Here is a 19,213-nt window from a genome sequence, read left to right on the forward strand (position 1 = left end):
AGCATGCAAAGGAGATTTACTGGGATTTTGCCTGGGCTGGAGTATTTTAATTATGAAGAGAGATTGGATAAACAAAGAGCAGGGAAACTGAGGGGGTGTCATGACTAAGATTTATAAAATTGAGGGACATAGTTTGGTAAGATAGGAAAAAACTTGTTGGCTGGATCAATAACCATGGGACATACATTTGAGGTAAGGGGCGGGAGCCTTTGAGGGGAAGTTGAGCGAAAAAATAATACTTTCAGGTGGGAATCTGGAACTCACTGCATGTAACATTTATAAAGTATTCAGATAGGCACTTGCAATGCCAGCGTACTCAAGGCTAGGGACCAATTGCTGGAAAATGGGATTAAAAGTGTTTGCTTTTGAATGCCACAGACTAATAGGCCAAAGGACATTTTTCTGCATTGTCAACCTCTATGAGTCACTAGAATGTCATCAATATGGCGATTGTTTCCTTTTTTCTCTTCCAGGCTTCTAGACATTGCCCTTTGAAAAATCTCTGCTGCAGAAGAGATCCCACATAGTTGCTGGTTGAAGCAGTACGACCTAAATGGTATCATTCGTCAGTAAACTTGACTCTTGGTTCAAGGGCATCTGCCACTGTTGGCATCTAGCCTTGTGAAAAACTTGCTTCTTGCCAGTTTCCCAACTTTGCCAAGCAATTATTGACAGATGAAATAGGATTGATTTCTCTTCTAACTCTTGTTTAACTGAATAAAATTTACACGCAAACACAATTCTCCACCGAGTAGAAAGTGAGGGTTGCAGCTGCTGGAGATGAGAGTCGAGAGCGTTGCACTAGAAAAGCACAGCAGATCAAGCAGCATTCAAGAAGCAGGAGAATCGATGTTTCGGGCATAAGTTGAGCTCATTCCTGATGAAAGGCTTATGCCTGAAACGTCGGTTCACCTGCTCCTTGGATGCTGCCTGACCTGCTGTGCTTTTCCAGCACCACATTTTCGACTATTCTCCACCTGTTTTGAGAAGAATTTCTCGCCATGAGTGCCACCCTGTTGCTTCTGTGAAATGACCCCTTGATCATTCTCTCCAACTAATATTTTACGTTTCTCATAAAGGGAGAGGAATTTTCCTGGAAATGTACAAGCAGATGGGCATATCATCTCCCTGAAAAGTAAAGTGAAGCTCCTATCTTAACTTACCTAAACCTTTAAATAGCTTTGGAAATTCCTGCTGAAACTCTCTCCTATGTTTATTCAAAAGTACTATGTCCACAGTCTCTAAGAAACCAAGAGAAATATGTGTGTTTAAGCTCAACAATGTGGTATTATGAAATTGTTTTGACTCTATTTGACCTCCTCTAGGAATGCTAGTATCATCTACTGTTCTGTACCTTTAATATCCCATCTTTTACCCTGTTGCATGATTACTATTTCTTTGGAAAGTTTCTGTTAGCCAAGTCCCTTGATCTGTTTTTGAAGAGATGAAGATATATTTTCTAAAGTGTCTCCATTGACTCACTAATTCTCCCTGCTGAACATGTGTTGTGCTTCTGATTTGGAGTCACATTATTCACAACTGAATCTAGCTTTGATTCCCACTCTCTTTCAGCATTTTGGTAGGTTCTCAAAAGGGTGGTGATGCCATCTTGGACATACCCTAGACCTCTATGGGATGCTAGGGAAGAGATTGCTGGGTCCCTTGCTGAGATATTTGTATCATCAATAGCTACAGGTGAGAGCTGGAAGACTGGAGGTTGGTTAAAATGGTGCCACTGCTTCAGAAAGGTGGTAAGGAAAAGTCAGGTAACTCTTGACTGGTCAGTCTGACATCAGTAGCAGGCAAGCTGTTGGAGGGAATCCTGACGGATAGGATTTAAATGTATTTGAAAAGGCAAGAACTGATTAGGGATAGTCAACATGACTTTGCGCATGGGAAGTTCAACTAATTTGATTTAGTTTTTTGAAGAAGTAACAATGAGGATTGATGAGGGCAGCATGGTGGATGTGATCTATATGGACTTCGGTAAGGCATTGAACAAGGTTCTACAGGAAGACTGGTCAGCAAGTCTAGATCACATCAAATATGTGGACAACGAACTGTTTGGATACAGAACTGCTTCAGTTGCTTTTCAGACTGGAGGCCTGTGACTAGCAGTGTGCCTCAAGGATTGGTGTTGGGTCCGCTGCTTTTTGTCATTTATGTTGAGGTGGGTACATTAACAATATTTACAAGGCATTTGGACAAATACATGAATAGGAATTATTTAGAAGAATATGGACCGAGTGTTTAGAAATGAGGTTAGCGTGGATGGACATTTTGGTTGGCAAGGACAAGTTTGGACTGAAGAGCCTGTTTACGAGCTGTAGGATTCTATGACTCCTTGAAAATGATCTGGATGTGAACATCGCAGGTAAGATTAGTAACTTTGCAGATTAGACAAAATTGGAGGTGTCGCGGACAGCAAAGAAGCTTACCTCAGAGTATAACAGGATCTGGATCAAATGGGCCAATGGGCTGAGGAGTGGTAGATGGAGTTTAATTTAGATAAATGTGAGGTGCTGCATTTTGGCAAGGCAAATCAGGGTAGGGCTTTTATACTTAATGGGAAGGTCCTCGTGAGGTTTGCTGAAAAAAGAGACCTTGGAGTGCAGGTGCAGGTTCACAATTTCTTGAAAGTGGAGTCAATGGTAGATAGGATCGTGAAGAAGGTGTTTGGTATGCTTTCCTTTATTGATCAGAACAGTGAGTACAGGAGTTGGGAGTTTATGTTTCTGCTTTGCAGGACATTGGTTCAGCCATTTTTCAAGTATTGCGTGCAATTCTGGTCTCCTTCCTATAGGAAGAATGTTGTGCAAATAGAAAGGATTTATGAGGATGTTGCCTAGGTTGGAGGTCTTGAGTTAGAGGGAGAGGCTGAATAGGCTGGGGCATTTTTTCTTGGAGCGTCGGAGGCTGAGAGGTGATCTTATAATGAGGGCAATGGATAGGGTTGTGATGACGCTGCTCCTTTAATAAAGTAATGTTGTCTTTGGTATCATTTTTCAGGTGGTTGTAAAGATGCAGACTCTGAATGGTTTTAGGGCCAATTTGATTATAGCTAACATGCACTGCCTCAGGCAAAAGGCTTTCAGGGTTTAAAAAAAACACTTGTACAATAAAAGGGTGTGGTAAGTTCTCCCAGCTCAGCTTTTCTCTGGTTTGGTTTGGTTTGGTCTGCCTATTCACTGAAAGCATTCAGGCAGGTGTTGTAAAAGCTGCTGTGGACCCAAAGAAGCAGGTCCATGCTGATCCTCCTCTCTCTGACATCTCTCCTGTAAGACCCTGTGTTTGATTTTACCTTTTGTGCCAAGGGGTGTTTATGGGGATTGTTGCAAGTATTGGTACAGCATCATTCAGTTGGGATGATCTGTTGGGTTTTCTGATATGTTAAGTTATTTGGTAATCTTGTAAATAAATCCTGTTTTATTTAAAACTACATGGTTTGACAAGTGGCATCTCTCCTGGAATATCCATGTTACACCTGCTCAAAATAACTGGCAAAGTTAGGGTCCGGGCTCCATTCTTGAAATGTTTTGTGAAGGTCTGGCCCGGTCTATAACAGGGTAAATAGGCAAGTTCTTTTTCCCAGAATGGGGGATTCCAAAACTAGTGGCCACAGGTTTAAGGTGAGAGGAAAAAAGATATAAAAGGGACCTATGGGCAACTGTTTCACACAGAGGATGGTGTGTGTCTGGAATGAGCTGCCAGAGGAAGTGGTGGAGGCTGGTATGATTACAATGTTTAAAAGGCATCTGGATAGATAGATAGAAAGGTTCAGAGGGATATGGGCCAAATGCTGGCAAATGGGATGAGATTTATATAGGATATTTAGTCAGTATGGACAACCTGGAACAAAGGGTCTGATTCTGTGCCGCATCTATCTATGACTCTATGATTCTACCAATTTAACCACATCAGAAGAACTCCTGAGGTTTCTTTGCAATACTGACCTATTCTGGGCCCTAAATTCTGCTAGCATAGTGAATTGGATTGTGTATCCCAGCAGTAAATCCTCCTTTCAATGAAGAAAGAATGATGCATTCTATTCCTCACACCAAGGACTTAATTAATGAATTAATCTTTCAAAGCACCATATCCACATCATCCCACTGGATAAACCAAATCTGTTAAAAAGGCCTTGTTTGATTCTCCCAAATGCTGCATTTGGCCAGTTAAATCTCATCCGTTCCACCACTAAGTTTCTTTTGGAGCTAAAATACACATCACACATTTTAATAAATATGTCATACTCAGTAATACTTTCTTCCAAGAATTCTCTTACCAAACTGTCAACAGCAATTGGACCTACAGTGTATAAAAACATACCTACCTGATGACCATGCTCCTTTGTGTGTAGGTGCTAAAACTATTGTTCCTTCACCTCCAAACTCTAGGGTCAATGTGGGCTTTACACATTTATCAAAAGGTTGAGGCAATGGCTTGTCTCTACCAGAGCTGCCATTCCTATGGATTATCTTGCTGATGGCCCACAGTGCCTGAGATACCCAATTTTGAGTTGCTGGATCTATTCAAACTCTATCCCATTTACCACAATGGTAGTGCTGCACAGCATGAAGGATGTGAAGACATGAATCATGTTATACCTTCTTGAGGAATCTTAAAAGGGCCTGAGTGATGCAGGTTCTGGTGAGATTTGTGGCACATTTGGGTGAGAAGTCCAATGAGAGTGATCTCACATCGGGACCAACTTGCTGCATCATTTATGTATCTGCTGGCATCTTATGATACAACACAGCTCATTAATATTCCATTTCCTATCTTACCAAATGTACCAACAAGCTCAATGTCTCACTGCATGGAAGTCAGAGCAGGTATCTGGTGACTTCAGAACACTATTGGCTACAATGAGCCTTGCGAGTTGCTCAACAGCAAATTACATCTCAGAGCATAATCCATGGGCACCAGCCTTGTGCATCCCCTCATCCACAGATATCAGCATGCACCATTTGCCAACCCCTCACAATCCTCATCGCACCTCTTCAATCTACTCGCAGGATGCTTAAGAAACATAGACCTGCAGAGCAGGTCCCACCAGCATTGAAAGGCTGGTACAAGGACATTTTTCAAGCAGAAAAAGGTACCCACTTCACAGCTTGGACCAGGCTGCTCACCTAGCACCAAATTGCATGCTTGTTGCATCTATACCTGACCATGTTGTGCTTGTTAGTACAATGGCCTTTCAGTCAGAGCCAAAGTCTATCAGTTCTGCCTTAGACAGGCTGCTTGTCATGTTTGTTAGTTGGAATTTGATATGGGAGGGATGAAATCTTGCTAAACAGCACACTGAAATGTCAATCTAACACCCACAGCTTGTGCTCACAGCCTGTGCAGCAAACACACATCACATTTATTCATCCTAAAAGCCATGTTGGTTTGTTCTTAGTCCAGAAAAGGAGTTTCTGTGTTAGTCAGGAGATCCTAGGACCATTAATCACAGACACAGACTGCACACAGTCCAGGGGGTTGGCCCTGTTCATTCATTCAGGCTGGTCACAGTCAGGCGTTATGTCTGACTACAGTCCAGGGGTGGTCAACGGTGAGTCCTATAGAATCATCACAAGCAGTCAGGAGCATTTCATATCATTAGGCAGGGGGCTAGAAACAAACTGATCAGAGATCTGATCAGTCATGTCTAAAGTCTGTATATCAAAGTTTCAATGAGTTCTGGGACAAAACAGCTTTGGTAATTTGTCCATTGATTATTACAGAGGACCAGGTACAAGAAGGACATGTAGGTACAGCAGGGGGATTATATGCCATAAGGTGTAGATGAGAAAAGGCTGATGGTGAAAGCAGAGCCATGTGTAGAGGTGGGGACAAGGATAGTTCTGGCATGGGAGATTCTCAAAATGTATGGGGCAGAACTGGAACAGCATCAGATGTCATAGCAGCTGTAGGAAAGGAGTATTATTGGCAGTGACCATCATTATAGCCTCGATATGGGAATGGGTGGGCATGGTTAAGATGTCATGTCGGGGTTCAGGGGTAACAGAGGACAGTTGGAAGCAAAGTTTGATGGAGTGGATCGCCGCATTGGGGGATGGGTGGAAGTGAGTTGCCAGGATAGACCAAATTAAAAGGAAATTCGTGGAGTTGGGGGTTACCTGGTAATCAAGCAAAGCCTGTTGCTTATGATGTCTACAGTGGGGTGTGTTCCTTCACATTACTTGCAGTTCTCTAAATGCAACTGAAGAATGGCTGGGACAACGACCATTGTGGATAGGGTCATTGTCAGTTAGATGGATGAAAGCATGCCATCTATATCCACTAGATGTTAGATCATTGAAGAGGCAAATACATGAAGGATTATTTTGCAAAATCCAACAACATTTAATTTGTTTTCCTTTCTTTGCTCATTTGCAATGCATGTGAAGTGAACATACTTTGGTTTCAAATGCTGATCAAAGATGATATGTGCTGAAAATGTGTTGCTGGAAAAGCGCAGCAGGTCAGGCAGCATCCAAGGAACAGGAGAATGGACATTTCGGGCATCAGCCCTTCCGAAACGTCGATTCTCCTGTTCCTTGGATGCTGCCTGACCTGCTGCGCTTTTCCAGCAACACATTTTCAGCTCTGATCTCCAGCATCTGCAGTCCTCACTTTCTCCTCAAAGATTATATGTACCATGACTTTAGTGCTTGCAAACCTAACACCTCAGTGATGCCTATGCTAGCAGCAGTGATTGAAATGGATGCTGGCTAAAAGTGTCCAATACTTGTGGTACCTCCAAGGGTGCTGTGGGATATGGGGAACATCATTACTCATAAGTCATATACATGTGACAATGGACTCTACTGAATAAAATGATAAGTTGAATGATTATTGGGCATGGGTTTGGACCAGGGTTGGAGTGCAGCTGGTTCTCCCTTTCTGTGTTGGTCATTCTGTGTTCGGCATCACACCTTCACCAAATTGTGGTATGTGGGGCAAGCAGGGCTGTGGTGTAGCTGACCATGCAGCTGCTGAAAATCCAATTCCACAACGTGGACCGGTCTTGGGGGCACTCCATTCCAGTGCAGACAAAGTGTGCTGTATCATCTTGCTCTGCTATGCTGTGCTCTGAACAACTGAAGCAGATAATGAGGGGATGTGATAAATGCTGAGCAGCCAAGGGAGCTGGAGTGGCATTCTGAGGAGGAAGAGGAGGACAAGGACATAGACAAGGGGAAAGCTGTCCTTGGTGACCTCAGTTCTGTCAGGTACTACAAGCCAGACACAGGAGCTGACTGACCTCCACTTCCAGTAAATGAGAGCTGGCTGCAGCAGACCAAAATGGACTGTAGAATAATTGTTGATCATGATGCTAGCATTTGGTTTGCATTATGGCATAAATTATAGCTTCTATTTGTTTTGTTCTTGCTGACTGTAAATTAGAGGTTATGCTTAGAATTATCTGATTGCATGTTGGATGTAATGTTCTCTGACTGGACAATGACAAGATACAGTGGCCAGTGATTTAGACAGGATGCAACTAAGGACATGTAGATTGTATGGCTTGGTCACTAAACAGCAATGAGAGGGAGAAAATGACATTATAGGTGTGAGAGAGAGTTAGTCCTGCCATCTGTGTGCCATGAGCAGCATGACTTTGTGGCTGCTGTGCCAGATTGCTAATGTTTGTCTGAGTGCACAGCTCCTTTTAAAAATGGTGCTGACATAAGGGATGGCGTTCTTTTGGCAAATATCCATGAATGGTACATTGTTGCAGGAACATGCATGCTACAGTGGGTGTAGAACCATATGAGAGTTATGCCATAGAGACAGGTTAATAACCAATGAGGTGAGCCTGATGAGAGTTGAAAAGTGTGGCACTGGAAACTTTCGACTCTGAATCTCCAGAATCTCTAGTCCTCACTTTCTCCTGAGCCTGATATGATACAGTGGAAAATCGCCAAAATAAAAATTGATGCAACTGGCACAGAAACAGAAATTTCTGGAACATCTCAACAAGTCTGGCAACATCTTTGGAGACAAATCACAGTTAATGTTTCAGATCCAGTGACCCTTCTTCAGAATGGATGCAACTGACATTAAGCCAAAACAAAACTAAGATTTGTTCTGTTTAAAAGCATTAATTCAATGGTAAATGAGGTATGGAATGAGAAATAAAGAGTGTAGATGAAAGATTGGAATAATGGGGAGAAAAATATTTGAAAATGTAAAATATTTTAATATTTCTGCAAAATATCAAGTTTTCAAGAAAGAGATTACAATACCAGAGTTAATTTTTGATACCAGTGAAGTTATTGACAATGTTCAACAATTATGTTGCTAAAATAATGCTTAACATTTGCTTAAATATCTGCACAGAAGTAATTCTTTTGCACTGTGCTAACACAGATATTTCAATGCAAATCAATGAGGCAGAAAATAAAGTCAGGCAACTTTTGGATATTTGCATTTTATCACATAAATATTTCTTGGCTCAAGTTTGTGTACCATTTACACACAAGCAAATATAAATGCCACTAGCTCTCATTTACTGTGTTAGCAGCAATCTTGAAAATAAGACTTTAGTCATTTGTCACCATGAAACTTGACTCAGAAATACAGTTACTCCATGGGACAATGCCTGATCAGATTCATCATGTGTGGTTTTTCAAACTCTAAAATGGGCTAAAAGCTGTCAGTTATGACCTGAGAAGTGCCTGATCTACCTTATAGCTATCTTAGTAAGGCAAAGTATCTAAAAAAAAATTGAACAACTATTTCACTCTATTACTACGTAGTGTGGATACACAAGTGGTATTTTAAGCTAACAGGAGGTTTCTGTCAGCCTGACAAGATATCCTGCTCAGAATTGAGCAAAATTGTATATGAATTTCAGTGTCAGTGTAATGCCAGGTACATAAGGCTTTATGTCCCAGTGACTGACAGATACAAACAAACTGCATGTTCCTTTCGTTCATAACAGGCAGAGTAAGAACGTCCTATGCTTGTGACAAAATATCTATTGTTAAATATAATTCTGATTGGGCAGCCCTTCTTTTTTAACAACCTTGAGTGTGCTAATAGCTATCCTAACAACCAATTTGAGGTAATCGGGCATGCTTGTGATTTGGCTCATTTACACATGCTAGGAATGACATGCATTCATTCACAGAGACCTATTCTCTGGAAATAGAAGGGAATATATTAAACCTGGACTTTTTTTTTAATTAACCAGAAGCTTGGGAGCCTATTGCTTTATTTAGCACTGCCTTAGCCAATCACTGTTGACGTGCCACCCAAACAGCACTGTTTTTTTCTGTAATAGAAATTGTAGAGATCACTTGAAATTTGGCATTTTTGCATTGGTTGTGACTGATTCAATGTGTTTTTAGTTGTAGCAATTTTTCATATTTAATGTAATCTGCATCATTGATTACATTTATATCAACCCATTGCCCGTTACTGAATTACAGCAATGTACAATGTACAGCAATTGTTTTAACCATCACCTTATGAACTGGCATTCTGGAGAAACCTGCAAAAATGTTATATTTCAAATACTGTGAAGTTTACTATATTATTTTGTCCAATTATGATAGATTTTTCAAATTTATTTACCTCAATGTAAATATACTTGTTGTTCAATTAAATGCCATATGAAATATCAACAGTTGATTCAATTTTGAGTCAATTTCTCTTCAAATACCACAATCTACTGTGATGTTTGTGTAGTCATTTGAGAGTGCGAGTTAGAAGGCTCTCTGCTGGTTAGTTTTACTTAAGGCAAATCTCATTATTATTTAAGTGATTGAATGCTGTAAATAAAGTGTAACAGTGACATGTATAGCCCTTGTATTACATTTCTATTACTTAGTGTGCATTTTTACATTCTTTATGTGGACCTCTTGATTATCTGGAATATTTAATCAATTGGCACACTTCTGGTCCCAAAGGTGCTGGATAATAAAAAGTTTATTATACCAACAATTAATGTTACTTTGCTTTATCACAGGTTTGCCATATTAAAATTCAAAGGTGTTCCGATAGGCAAATCCACTGATCCCATAGTTCCAGCAAAACAAAAAACTCTCAGTTTTTACAGTGATGAGTTAAACTTGATACAAAAGCAATGAATTAGCTTTAAATATTGATAGTTTATGACGTTCCCTGAACCTTTTCAACTGTGCAACTCAGACCATGGTGTTTATTTTCACAGCTACGTGTATTTATTTTACTAGATTCATACATTTCTATTGTTTGACAAGTATATTTATTTCTCCAGATAATGTATTTATATCACCATGAAATTTTTTTATGAGAATTTATATTTAATTGTCAAATATTTATATTTACTTAATGAAGTATGGATTGTTTTTCACTCTAACTAGCCCATGGAGCTATAGTGCATCTGTCTGAACTAAGGCTTGTTAGATAAAACAAACTTATGTTTGAACTTGGGGCCTTTCTTGACTTTAAGACTGAGAGCTGTGTTGCAGTCTTACCCATTCAATCATCAGACAGCTTTAGACGTGCTTTTGAGGCAACCATTCTTTAAATATTCTTGCTTTATCCTCTCATTGGTGACATACAATGATATATACTATTCAAAGAAACACATTGATCTATAAAATATTACCTGTAAACCCCAATAAACAGTTTATGACATGGATGATAGTCACATTTCAGTGCTATCAAAGTATTACTGGGAGTGTTTGAGCTGATGTTGACTCAGCAGCTCTATATTCACAGATAAGCATGCCGAGGTTGAAAATGCTGATATTTACTTTTGGGGAGGAATATAGTTTTATGAACCATAATTGAGGGATTGGGGTTTGCTGTGTAGTTATATCAGGAGCAAAAATAATCACAATCACAAACAACTTGCTCCTGTGCATGGCAATCCAGATTTCACTGAAGTGTATTGGTTGACACCCTTCAGTGCTCACCACAGAGGTCTCCAGGAAAATCGCACGCAACATTGCACAGCCTAACAAATTACAGGTGAAGGAAGAGATGGATTTTCATCACTTCTCTTCTGATCTGTCAATGGGCACCCTATCTTTATATGGTTTCTTCATTTGAAGAGAAGGACGATAAAATTAGGGCACCCATTGACAGATCAGCAAAAATCAATCCCTTCAGCAAAAGGATATTGAAAAGTGGACAGCAGCAGAATTAGGAGCAAGTGTGTCCATTGTGCTCATGCATCATTAAATCTGGAGGGTTTCCTTACTCTCTCCTAATCCCATTAATAAGCAGCTGAAGATGTCCATGTCAACATTTTCACTTGAAATATTGAGATTACATCATGCATGTGAATACCATAAACACCTGGAGAGGTAAAGTCCAGAAGTCAAAATTTATTGCCTCATTCAAGTTAGAAAGCAATCAGAGAATGGAATGGACTGATTCGACTTCCTGGTTGTGTCCATTCAATTTCACTTTTGTTTTACGATTGAGACTAATGTGTTTGAGTCTATTAGCATAATACACTCAACAAATGTGGCTTTTTTTTCCTGAAATGTCTCCAAAATTCAAGATTTCTTTACTAGAGGAACTGATGTTTGTTCCTGCAGTTTCACAAGAATCAACTGTTCTCCAGGACTTCAGCCAAATGAGTCTCTTTTGCTGTGAAGTGAGTATTGACAGGGAATGTACTGCAAATGGTAGCACTAGTAAGCACATAGTACTTTCCAGCAGGTCCTACTGGAGCATGATCCTTGGCTGAATTTCTTCCCCCAGCCCAATTACTCTGAGACCGATTGCTGCCCAGACGGTAATCACCACCATTGTCTGGTATTGTATTTAAATGGAGTCAGAGAGTCATAGTGATGTACAGCACGGAAACAGACCCTTCTGTCCATGCCAACCAGATATCCCAACCAAATCTAGTCCCACCTGCCTGCACCCAGCCCCTATCCCTCCAAACCCTTCCTATTCATCCATCCATCCAGATGCCTTTTAAATGTTGCTATTGTACTTGCCTCCACCACTTCCTCTGGCAGCTCATTCCATACACATACCACCCTCTGCATAAAAAAGTTGCCCCTTAGGTCTCTTATATTTTTCCCCTCTCGCTGAAACCTATGCCCTCTAATTCTGGACTCCCCGGCCCCAGGGTAGAGCCTTTGTCTATTTATTCTATCCATGCTCCTCATGATTTTATAAACCTCTCTTAGGTCACCCCTCAGCCTCGGACGCTCCAAGGAAAACAGCCCCAGCCTGTTCAGCCTCTCCCTACAGCTCAAATCCTCCAACCCTGGCAACATCCTTATAAATCTTTTCTGAACCCTTTCAAGTTTTACAAAAGCTTTCCAATAGGAAGGAGACCAGAATTGCATGCAATATTCCAACAGTGGCCTAACCAATGTCCTGAACAGCCGCAACATGACCTCCCAACTCCTGTACTCAATACTCTGACCAATAAAGGAAAGCATACCAAACACCTTCTTCACTATCCTATTTACCTGCGACTCCACTTTCAAGGAGCTATGAACCTGCACTCCAAGGTCTCTTTGTTCAGCAACACTCTCTAGGACTTTACTATTAAGTGTAAAATCCTGTTAAGATTTGCTTTCCCAAAATGCAGCACCTCACATTTAATTAAATTAAACTCCATCTGCCACTTCTCAGCCCATTGGCCCATCTGATCAAGATCCCATTGTAATTTGAGGTAACCTTCTTCGCTGGCCACTACACCTCCAATTTTGGTGTCATTGAGTCATAGAGTCACCTCCTAATCATTTATATAAATGATGAAAAGTAGAGGACCCAGCACTGATCCTTGTGGCACTCCACTGGTCATAGGCCTCCAGACTGAAAAACAAACTTCCACCACCACCCTCTGACTTCTACCTTTGAGCCAGTCCTGCATCCAAATGTCTGGTTCTCCTGTATTCCATGATCTAACCTTCTAACCAGTCTCCCATGGGGAACCTTGTTGAATGCCTTACTGAAGTCCATATAGATCACGTCCACCGCTCTACCCTCATTAATCCTCTTTGTTACTTCTTCAAAAAACTCAATCAAGTCTGTGAGACATGATTTCGCACACACAAAGCCATGTTGACTATCCCTAATCAGTCCTTGCCTTTCCAAATACATGTACATCCTGTCCCTCAGGATTCCCTCCATCAACTTGCCCACCACCGACGTCAGCCTCACTGGTCTATAGTTCCCTGGCTTGTCCTTTCCACCCTTATTAAACAGTGGCACCACATTAGCCAACCTCCAGTCTTCTGGTACCTCATCTGTGACTATCAATGACACAAATATCTCAGCAAGAGGCCTAGCAATCACCTCTCTAGCTTCCCACAGAGTTCTAGGGTACACCTGATCAGATCCTGGAGATTTATCCAGCTTTGTTTGTTTCAAGACATCCAGCACTTCCTCCTCTGTAATATGGACATTTTTCAAGATGTCACCATCTATTTTCCTATATTCTATACCTTCCATGGCCTTTTCCACAGTAAACACTGATGCAAAATACTCGTTAAGCATCTCCTGCAGCTCCACACAAAAGCCACCTTGCTAATCTTTGAGGGGCCCTATTCTCTCCCTAGGTACCCTTTTGTCCTTCATGTATTTGTAAAATCCCTTTGGATTCTCCTTAACTCTATTTGCCAAAGCTATCTCATGTTCCCTTTTTGCCTTCCTGATTTCCCTCTTAAAAATACTTCTACTGCCTTTATGTTCTTCTAAGGATTCATTCAATCTATCTTGCCTATACCTGACATAATTTGGAGATGCCGGTGTTGGACTGGGGTGTACAAAGTTAAAAATCACACAACACCAGGTTATAGTCCAACAGGTTTAATTGGAAGCACACTAGCTTTCGGAGCGACGCTCCTTCATCAGGTGATCGTGCGTCGCTCCGAAAGCTAGTGTGCTTCCAATTAAACCTGTTGGACTCTAACCTGGTGTTGTGTGATTTTTAACTTTGTATACCTGACATATGCTTCCTTCTTTTTCTTAACTCCACACACAAGCAAAAAACTGTTAACCACAAAATACAACAGAATCCCACACTCGTTCTTGAACAAGACTCATATACTGAGAGTATTTGCCTCAACTGTGAATTAGATTAGATTAGATTCGATTACTTACAGTGTGGAAACAGGCCCTTCGGCCCAACAAGTCCACACCGACCCTCCAAAGCTCAACCCACCCAGACCCATTCCCCTACACTTAACACTATGGACAATTTAGCATGGCCAATTCACCTAATCTGCACATTTTTGGACTGTGGGAGGAAACCTGAGCACCAGGTATTGTTTCCAGTGCAGACACAGTGATGGTATATCCCAAAATGCATCTATTTACTTCACTGTATAAAAACAATGAAGACAGAAATCTCCCAAATAGTATGTTGTGTGCAGAATTGTTTCCATTAGCATAAATATTCAAATAGGAGCAGTGCTGATAGAAAGTAAAGGAGAGAGAAAACAAAACAAATAAATAGAAGAAAGAGTAGATACTTGGGTGTGAAGCTGCTCTTATGGACATGTCACCTATTGTAGCAATGACCTTACATTTTATTTCGATTAGAAGGAGTAAGACAAAGGTTAGCTAAACCAGTTGTACATCTGGACGTCAAATTGAAAAAATGCATCATAGTATCAAAATGACCTGGCAAAGAAGGGGAAGAAGACTGATTGATTGAAAGGGAGAAGATTGCCAATTTGTGTGGGGGAGGACTGGATGAAGAGAAATGAAATTGTAGAACATGAAGAGTGTTGATATAGATTGGGAGTGTTAGGAGAAGCATATCTCTGTGAAATGAATGAAAATAGCATTATGAATTTAGTCTAGAAGGGATAAAGTGCCTCTGAGATTGATTAGATTAGATTACATTACATTACAGTGTGGAAACAGGCCCTTCGGCCCAACAAGTCCACACCAACCCGCCGAAGCGCAACCCACCCATACCCCTACATTTACCCCTTACCTAACACTACGGGCAATTTAGCGTGGCCAATTTAACTGACCTGCACATGGGTGAAAGAACTTCAATGTCAGAGAATGACGTTAAGGTAAACAATGATCTTACTGCACCTTTGAAGGTCCACATATCCTGGAAGCGAAATTGGATTGTGTAGCAGCCATTATTAGAATCATAGAGCTGTACAGTACAGAAACAGACCCTTTGGTCCAGTTCGTCCATGCCAACAAAATATCCTAAATTAACCTTGTCCTATTTGTCAACGCATGGCCCATATCGCTCGAAATGCTTCCTATTCATGTACCCATCCAGATGCTTTCTTTAATTGTACCAGCCTCCACCACTTCTGACAGCTCATTCCCCACACACAACATCCTTTGTGTGAAAATGTTGCCCCTTAGATCCCTGTTACATCTTTCACCTCTCACCTGAGATGTCCTCTAGTTTTGGATTGCCCTACCCTGGGGAAAAGAGCTTGGCTATTCATTCTATCCATGCCCCACTTGAGTTTATAAATATCCATAACATCTCCCCTCATCCTCTTCCTACAGCTCAAACCATCCAAACCCGGCAACATCCTTGTAAATCTTTTCAGCATCCTTTCACGTTTAACAGCACCTTTCCTATCGCATGGAGACAAGATTTGAATGCAATAATTCCAAAAGTGCCCGAACCAGTGTCCTGTACAGCAAAAACATAACATCCCAACTCCTGCACTCAATGTATTGATCAATAAAGGCAAGTGTACCAAATGCTTTCTTCACCATCCTGTCTATCTGTGACTCCACTTTCAAGGAAATAGGAACCTGCACTCTCTAAAGTCTCTTTGTTCAGCAATGTTCCCCAGGACCCTGCTATTAAGTGTATAAATCCTGCCCTGATTTGCCTTTCCAAAACGCAGGACCTCACATTTATCTAAATTGAACTCCATCTGCCATTCCTTGGCCCATCAGCCCATCTGATCAAGGTCTCGTTATACTCTGAGATAGCCTTCTTCACTATCCACTAACCACCAATTTTGTGTCATCTGCAAACTTACTAACCATACTTCCTACATTCAAATCCAAATCATTTATATAAATGACAAAAAGCGGTGGACCCAGCATCAATCTTTGCAGTGCACTGCTGGTCACAGGCCTCTAGTCCGAAAAACAACCCTCTACTCCCATCCTCTGTCTCCTATTTTCAAACCAATTTTTAATCCAATTGGCTAGCCCCCCTGGATTCCATGCAATCTAACCTCGTTAACTAGTCTGCCATGAAGAATCTTGTCGAAGGCCTTGCTGAAGTAGAGTGCTATGAGGCTACTTAATATTTAAAGGTGGCATCTATCTGACCTGCACATTCTAATCAGAAGTAAACTGAACACTGTCTTTGCAAAAGTGTTTGCACGTGTATCTGATATCATCCGGCAGTATGTAGAAATAGCAAATTATGACAATAATCAGTTGTTTTTATTCATTCATGGGATATGGGCTTCATTGGCTGAGCCAATATTTATTGTGTATTCCTTTTGCCGTTGAGATAGTGAAAGTGAACTGTCTTGTTGAATTGTTGTACTCCATTTTGTGCAGGTATACCCATAGTATTGATATGAAGGGAATTCTACCCTATTGACCAAGAGCAGTGATATATTTCCAAGTTAAGATAGTGAGTGAATTATAGGGGAACATGTAGATGATGGTGTTGCCAAGTATCTGCTGCTTTTTTTCCTTCTAGATGAAAGTGGTTGTGGGTTTGGAAAACGGTCTCGAAGGAATCTTGATGGATTTCTGCAGTGTATCTTGGAGAAAGTGCATGCTGCTGGTACTGAGCGTTGGTGGTGGAGGTTCACAGGTTGAACTCAGAGAACACATTTTGATGTACAAATCTAAATAGCTTCTCTGTTATGATAGCTTCTGAAATGACTTTCTGCAACTCGTGTGCACAGATAAACTGATTCATATCTATTTGAACCAGATTTGAACTCCAAAGCATTATATTCCAAATGAATTAGGTGGTTTGCACACTTTAAAATTCCATGGTTCTAAACATTTTAGGCAATGTTTTAAACTCTTAGCTTTCTTTTTTTTCTGGATCATGTCAAGCTACTTGCATTATGTAGGAGCTGCACTGATCCAGAGAGTATTCCATCACACTCACAACCTATGACTTATAGATGGTAGGGAGACTTTTGGAGTCAGAAGATGAGTTATGTGAGGAGATCAGTGACATTGAATTGTCACTAGCAATACCAATCTAGATCTTCACGTTCCAAGCTACAATCTCTCTTAACCTCACTGAGAAACTTTACATTGCACAAAATGCCATTCCCAACCCTGCAAACCTTGAAATCTCATACCCAACTTCCCAGCTGTGCTGTGTAACCAACTATTTGTTTTTTCTTTCTGTCTCCAGTTGAAGCAGTTGCTTCTGGACATGGGTGGATTGGTAGGGCTTGCACTCACCATTGATCGTGAGGGGAAGAATGAGCAGAAACCATGCAGCAGAGGACAAGCTGCTAGAAGAATGTGATGAAGAGGGTGAGAATGGAAGAAGGACTGTCAACAGACTGCCATAAATGTGGAAAGCAATAAGATGTTATTTATTTCTCACTGAAGTACAGTGAGAATCAATGCTTAATGCTGCTGTACTTCATTAAAAAATCAGCATTGAAATCTGTAACTGCTGAAGCTAATCCTGAAGAGGGATAAGGACCACATTGCCCACTGTTGTCAAGATGACTGCAGCTCTGAACATCTACAAGTCCTTTCAAGCTGTTGGGTGGATATAAGCTATATCTCTCAGGTTGCATTGGATTGCTGCTGTGGGGAGGTCAATTAGGCTCCCTATACAAAGTAAGACACCCTGTCTTTTACTGTTGTCATGGAGAATCAGACAAAACAAACACAAGGATTTGCAAGAATTACAGACTTCCTATAATGCAGGATGAGTTGACTGTATATACATTGTTTTGCATGTCCTGCTTGCTACATCCAATTTTCACTGCAAACTGAGAAATATTGCTTTCATCTCTGTAACAGCTTGGAAGGAACCAGACGTGTAGATGTTTAGAGCTGAAGGCACTGTGGAATTTATCCTGTTTTGAGATTGGAGTTATAGCTTCAGCAGTTAGATATTTCGATGCTCACCTCTTTAATGGAGAGCAGATGTCTTAAGTATTGATTGTCACTAAACTTTAGCTAAACAAATTATGCCCTTATTACTTTCGACACTACCATGTGCTCAAGTCAGTAGAAATTCCATGCATGCAAGGTAAAATTGGCATGTAAGCACAGGAAGTGCATCCTGCAGTCAATACTCAGTCTTCAGGAACCCCAATAACAACGTGTTCATTCTGTGTTAGTCCTCTGAGCCACCTACCTTTCAAGCATCACAGCACATTAAAGGGTGATTACTCGATGATGAATTACCTACTGACAAAGTGATGCCTGGCTCTGTTCCACAAACCAAATATTTGTACAGTAAACGTATTGCCATTGGATGCTAAAAAGCATCCAAGAGACAAACTTCCACAAGAAATCTTATGGAGGTTTTTTTTAGCATCTATACGAATATGTTGACTGCTTGGACTGCTGTAGAAGATGCAGGCTATATTCAGGTCTCTGGATCCCATGATTTGTGATGGTGTACTGTATGTTGCAAAACTAAGTGATCATGAGGGAACAGCTATTATGAGGCAAAGCTTAATGAAGGATAGTGAACATTCTTTGTAAGAGAGAGATCATGTCGAACAAATTTGAATTTTTTGAGTAAGTGAGTAGGTGTGTAGATGTGGATAGCAGTTTATGTGATCTACATGGATTTCAGTAAGACTTTTGACAAGGTCTTGCATGGCAGACTGGTTAAGGAGCTAAGAGCCCATGGAATCTAGGCAGTTTGGCAAATTGGATCCAAAATTAGCTTAGTGGCATCCTAAAGAGGATGATGGTTGAAGCGTGTTTTTGTGACTATAAGCCTGCATCCAGTGGCGTTCAACAGGTTTTGGTGCTGGGTCCTTTGCTATTTCTAATGTACATTAATGATCTTGACATGAATGTAGGAAGTATGATCAGTAAGGTTTGCAGATGTCACAAAATTTGATATGGTAAACTGCAAAGAGGAAAGCCTTAGACTGCAAGGTATAAAGGGCACACTGCTGGTCAGATTGTTTGAACAGTGGCAAATGGAAATTAATCCTGAAAAAAAGGAGGTGAAGCATTTTTGGGAAGCATATTAAAACAAGAGAGTACACTTTGACCGGTAGAACTCTAGGAAGTACAGAAGGTCAGAGAGACCTTGGTGTGCAGTCCACAGATCCTTGAAATAAATAGGACA

This window comes from Chiloscyllium punctatum, chromosome 25 (genome assembly GCF_047496795.1).
Source record: "Chiloscyllium punctatum isolate Juve2018m chromosome 25, sChiPun1.3, whole genome shotgun sequence".
Classification (NCBI taxonomy): domain Eukaryota; kingdom Metazoa; phylum Chordata; class Chondrichthyes; order Orectolobiformes; family Hemiscylliidae; genus Chiloscyllium; species Chiloscyllium punctatum.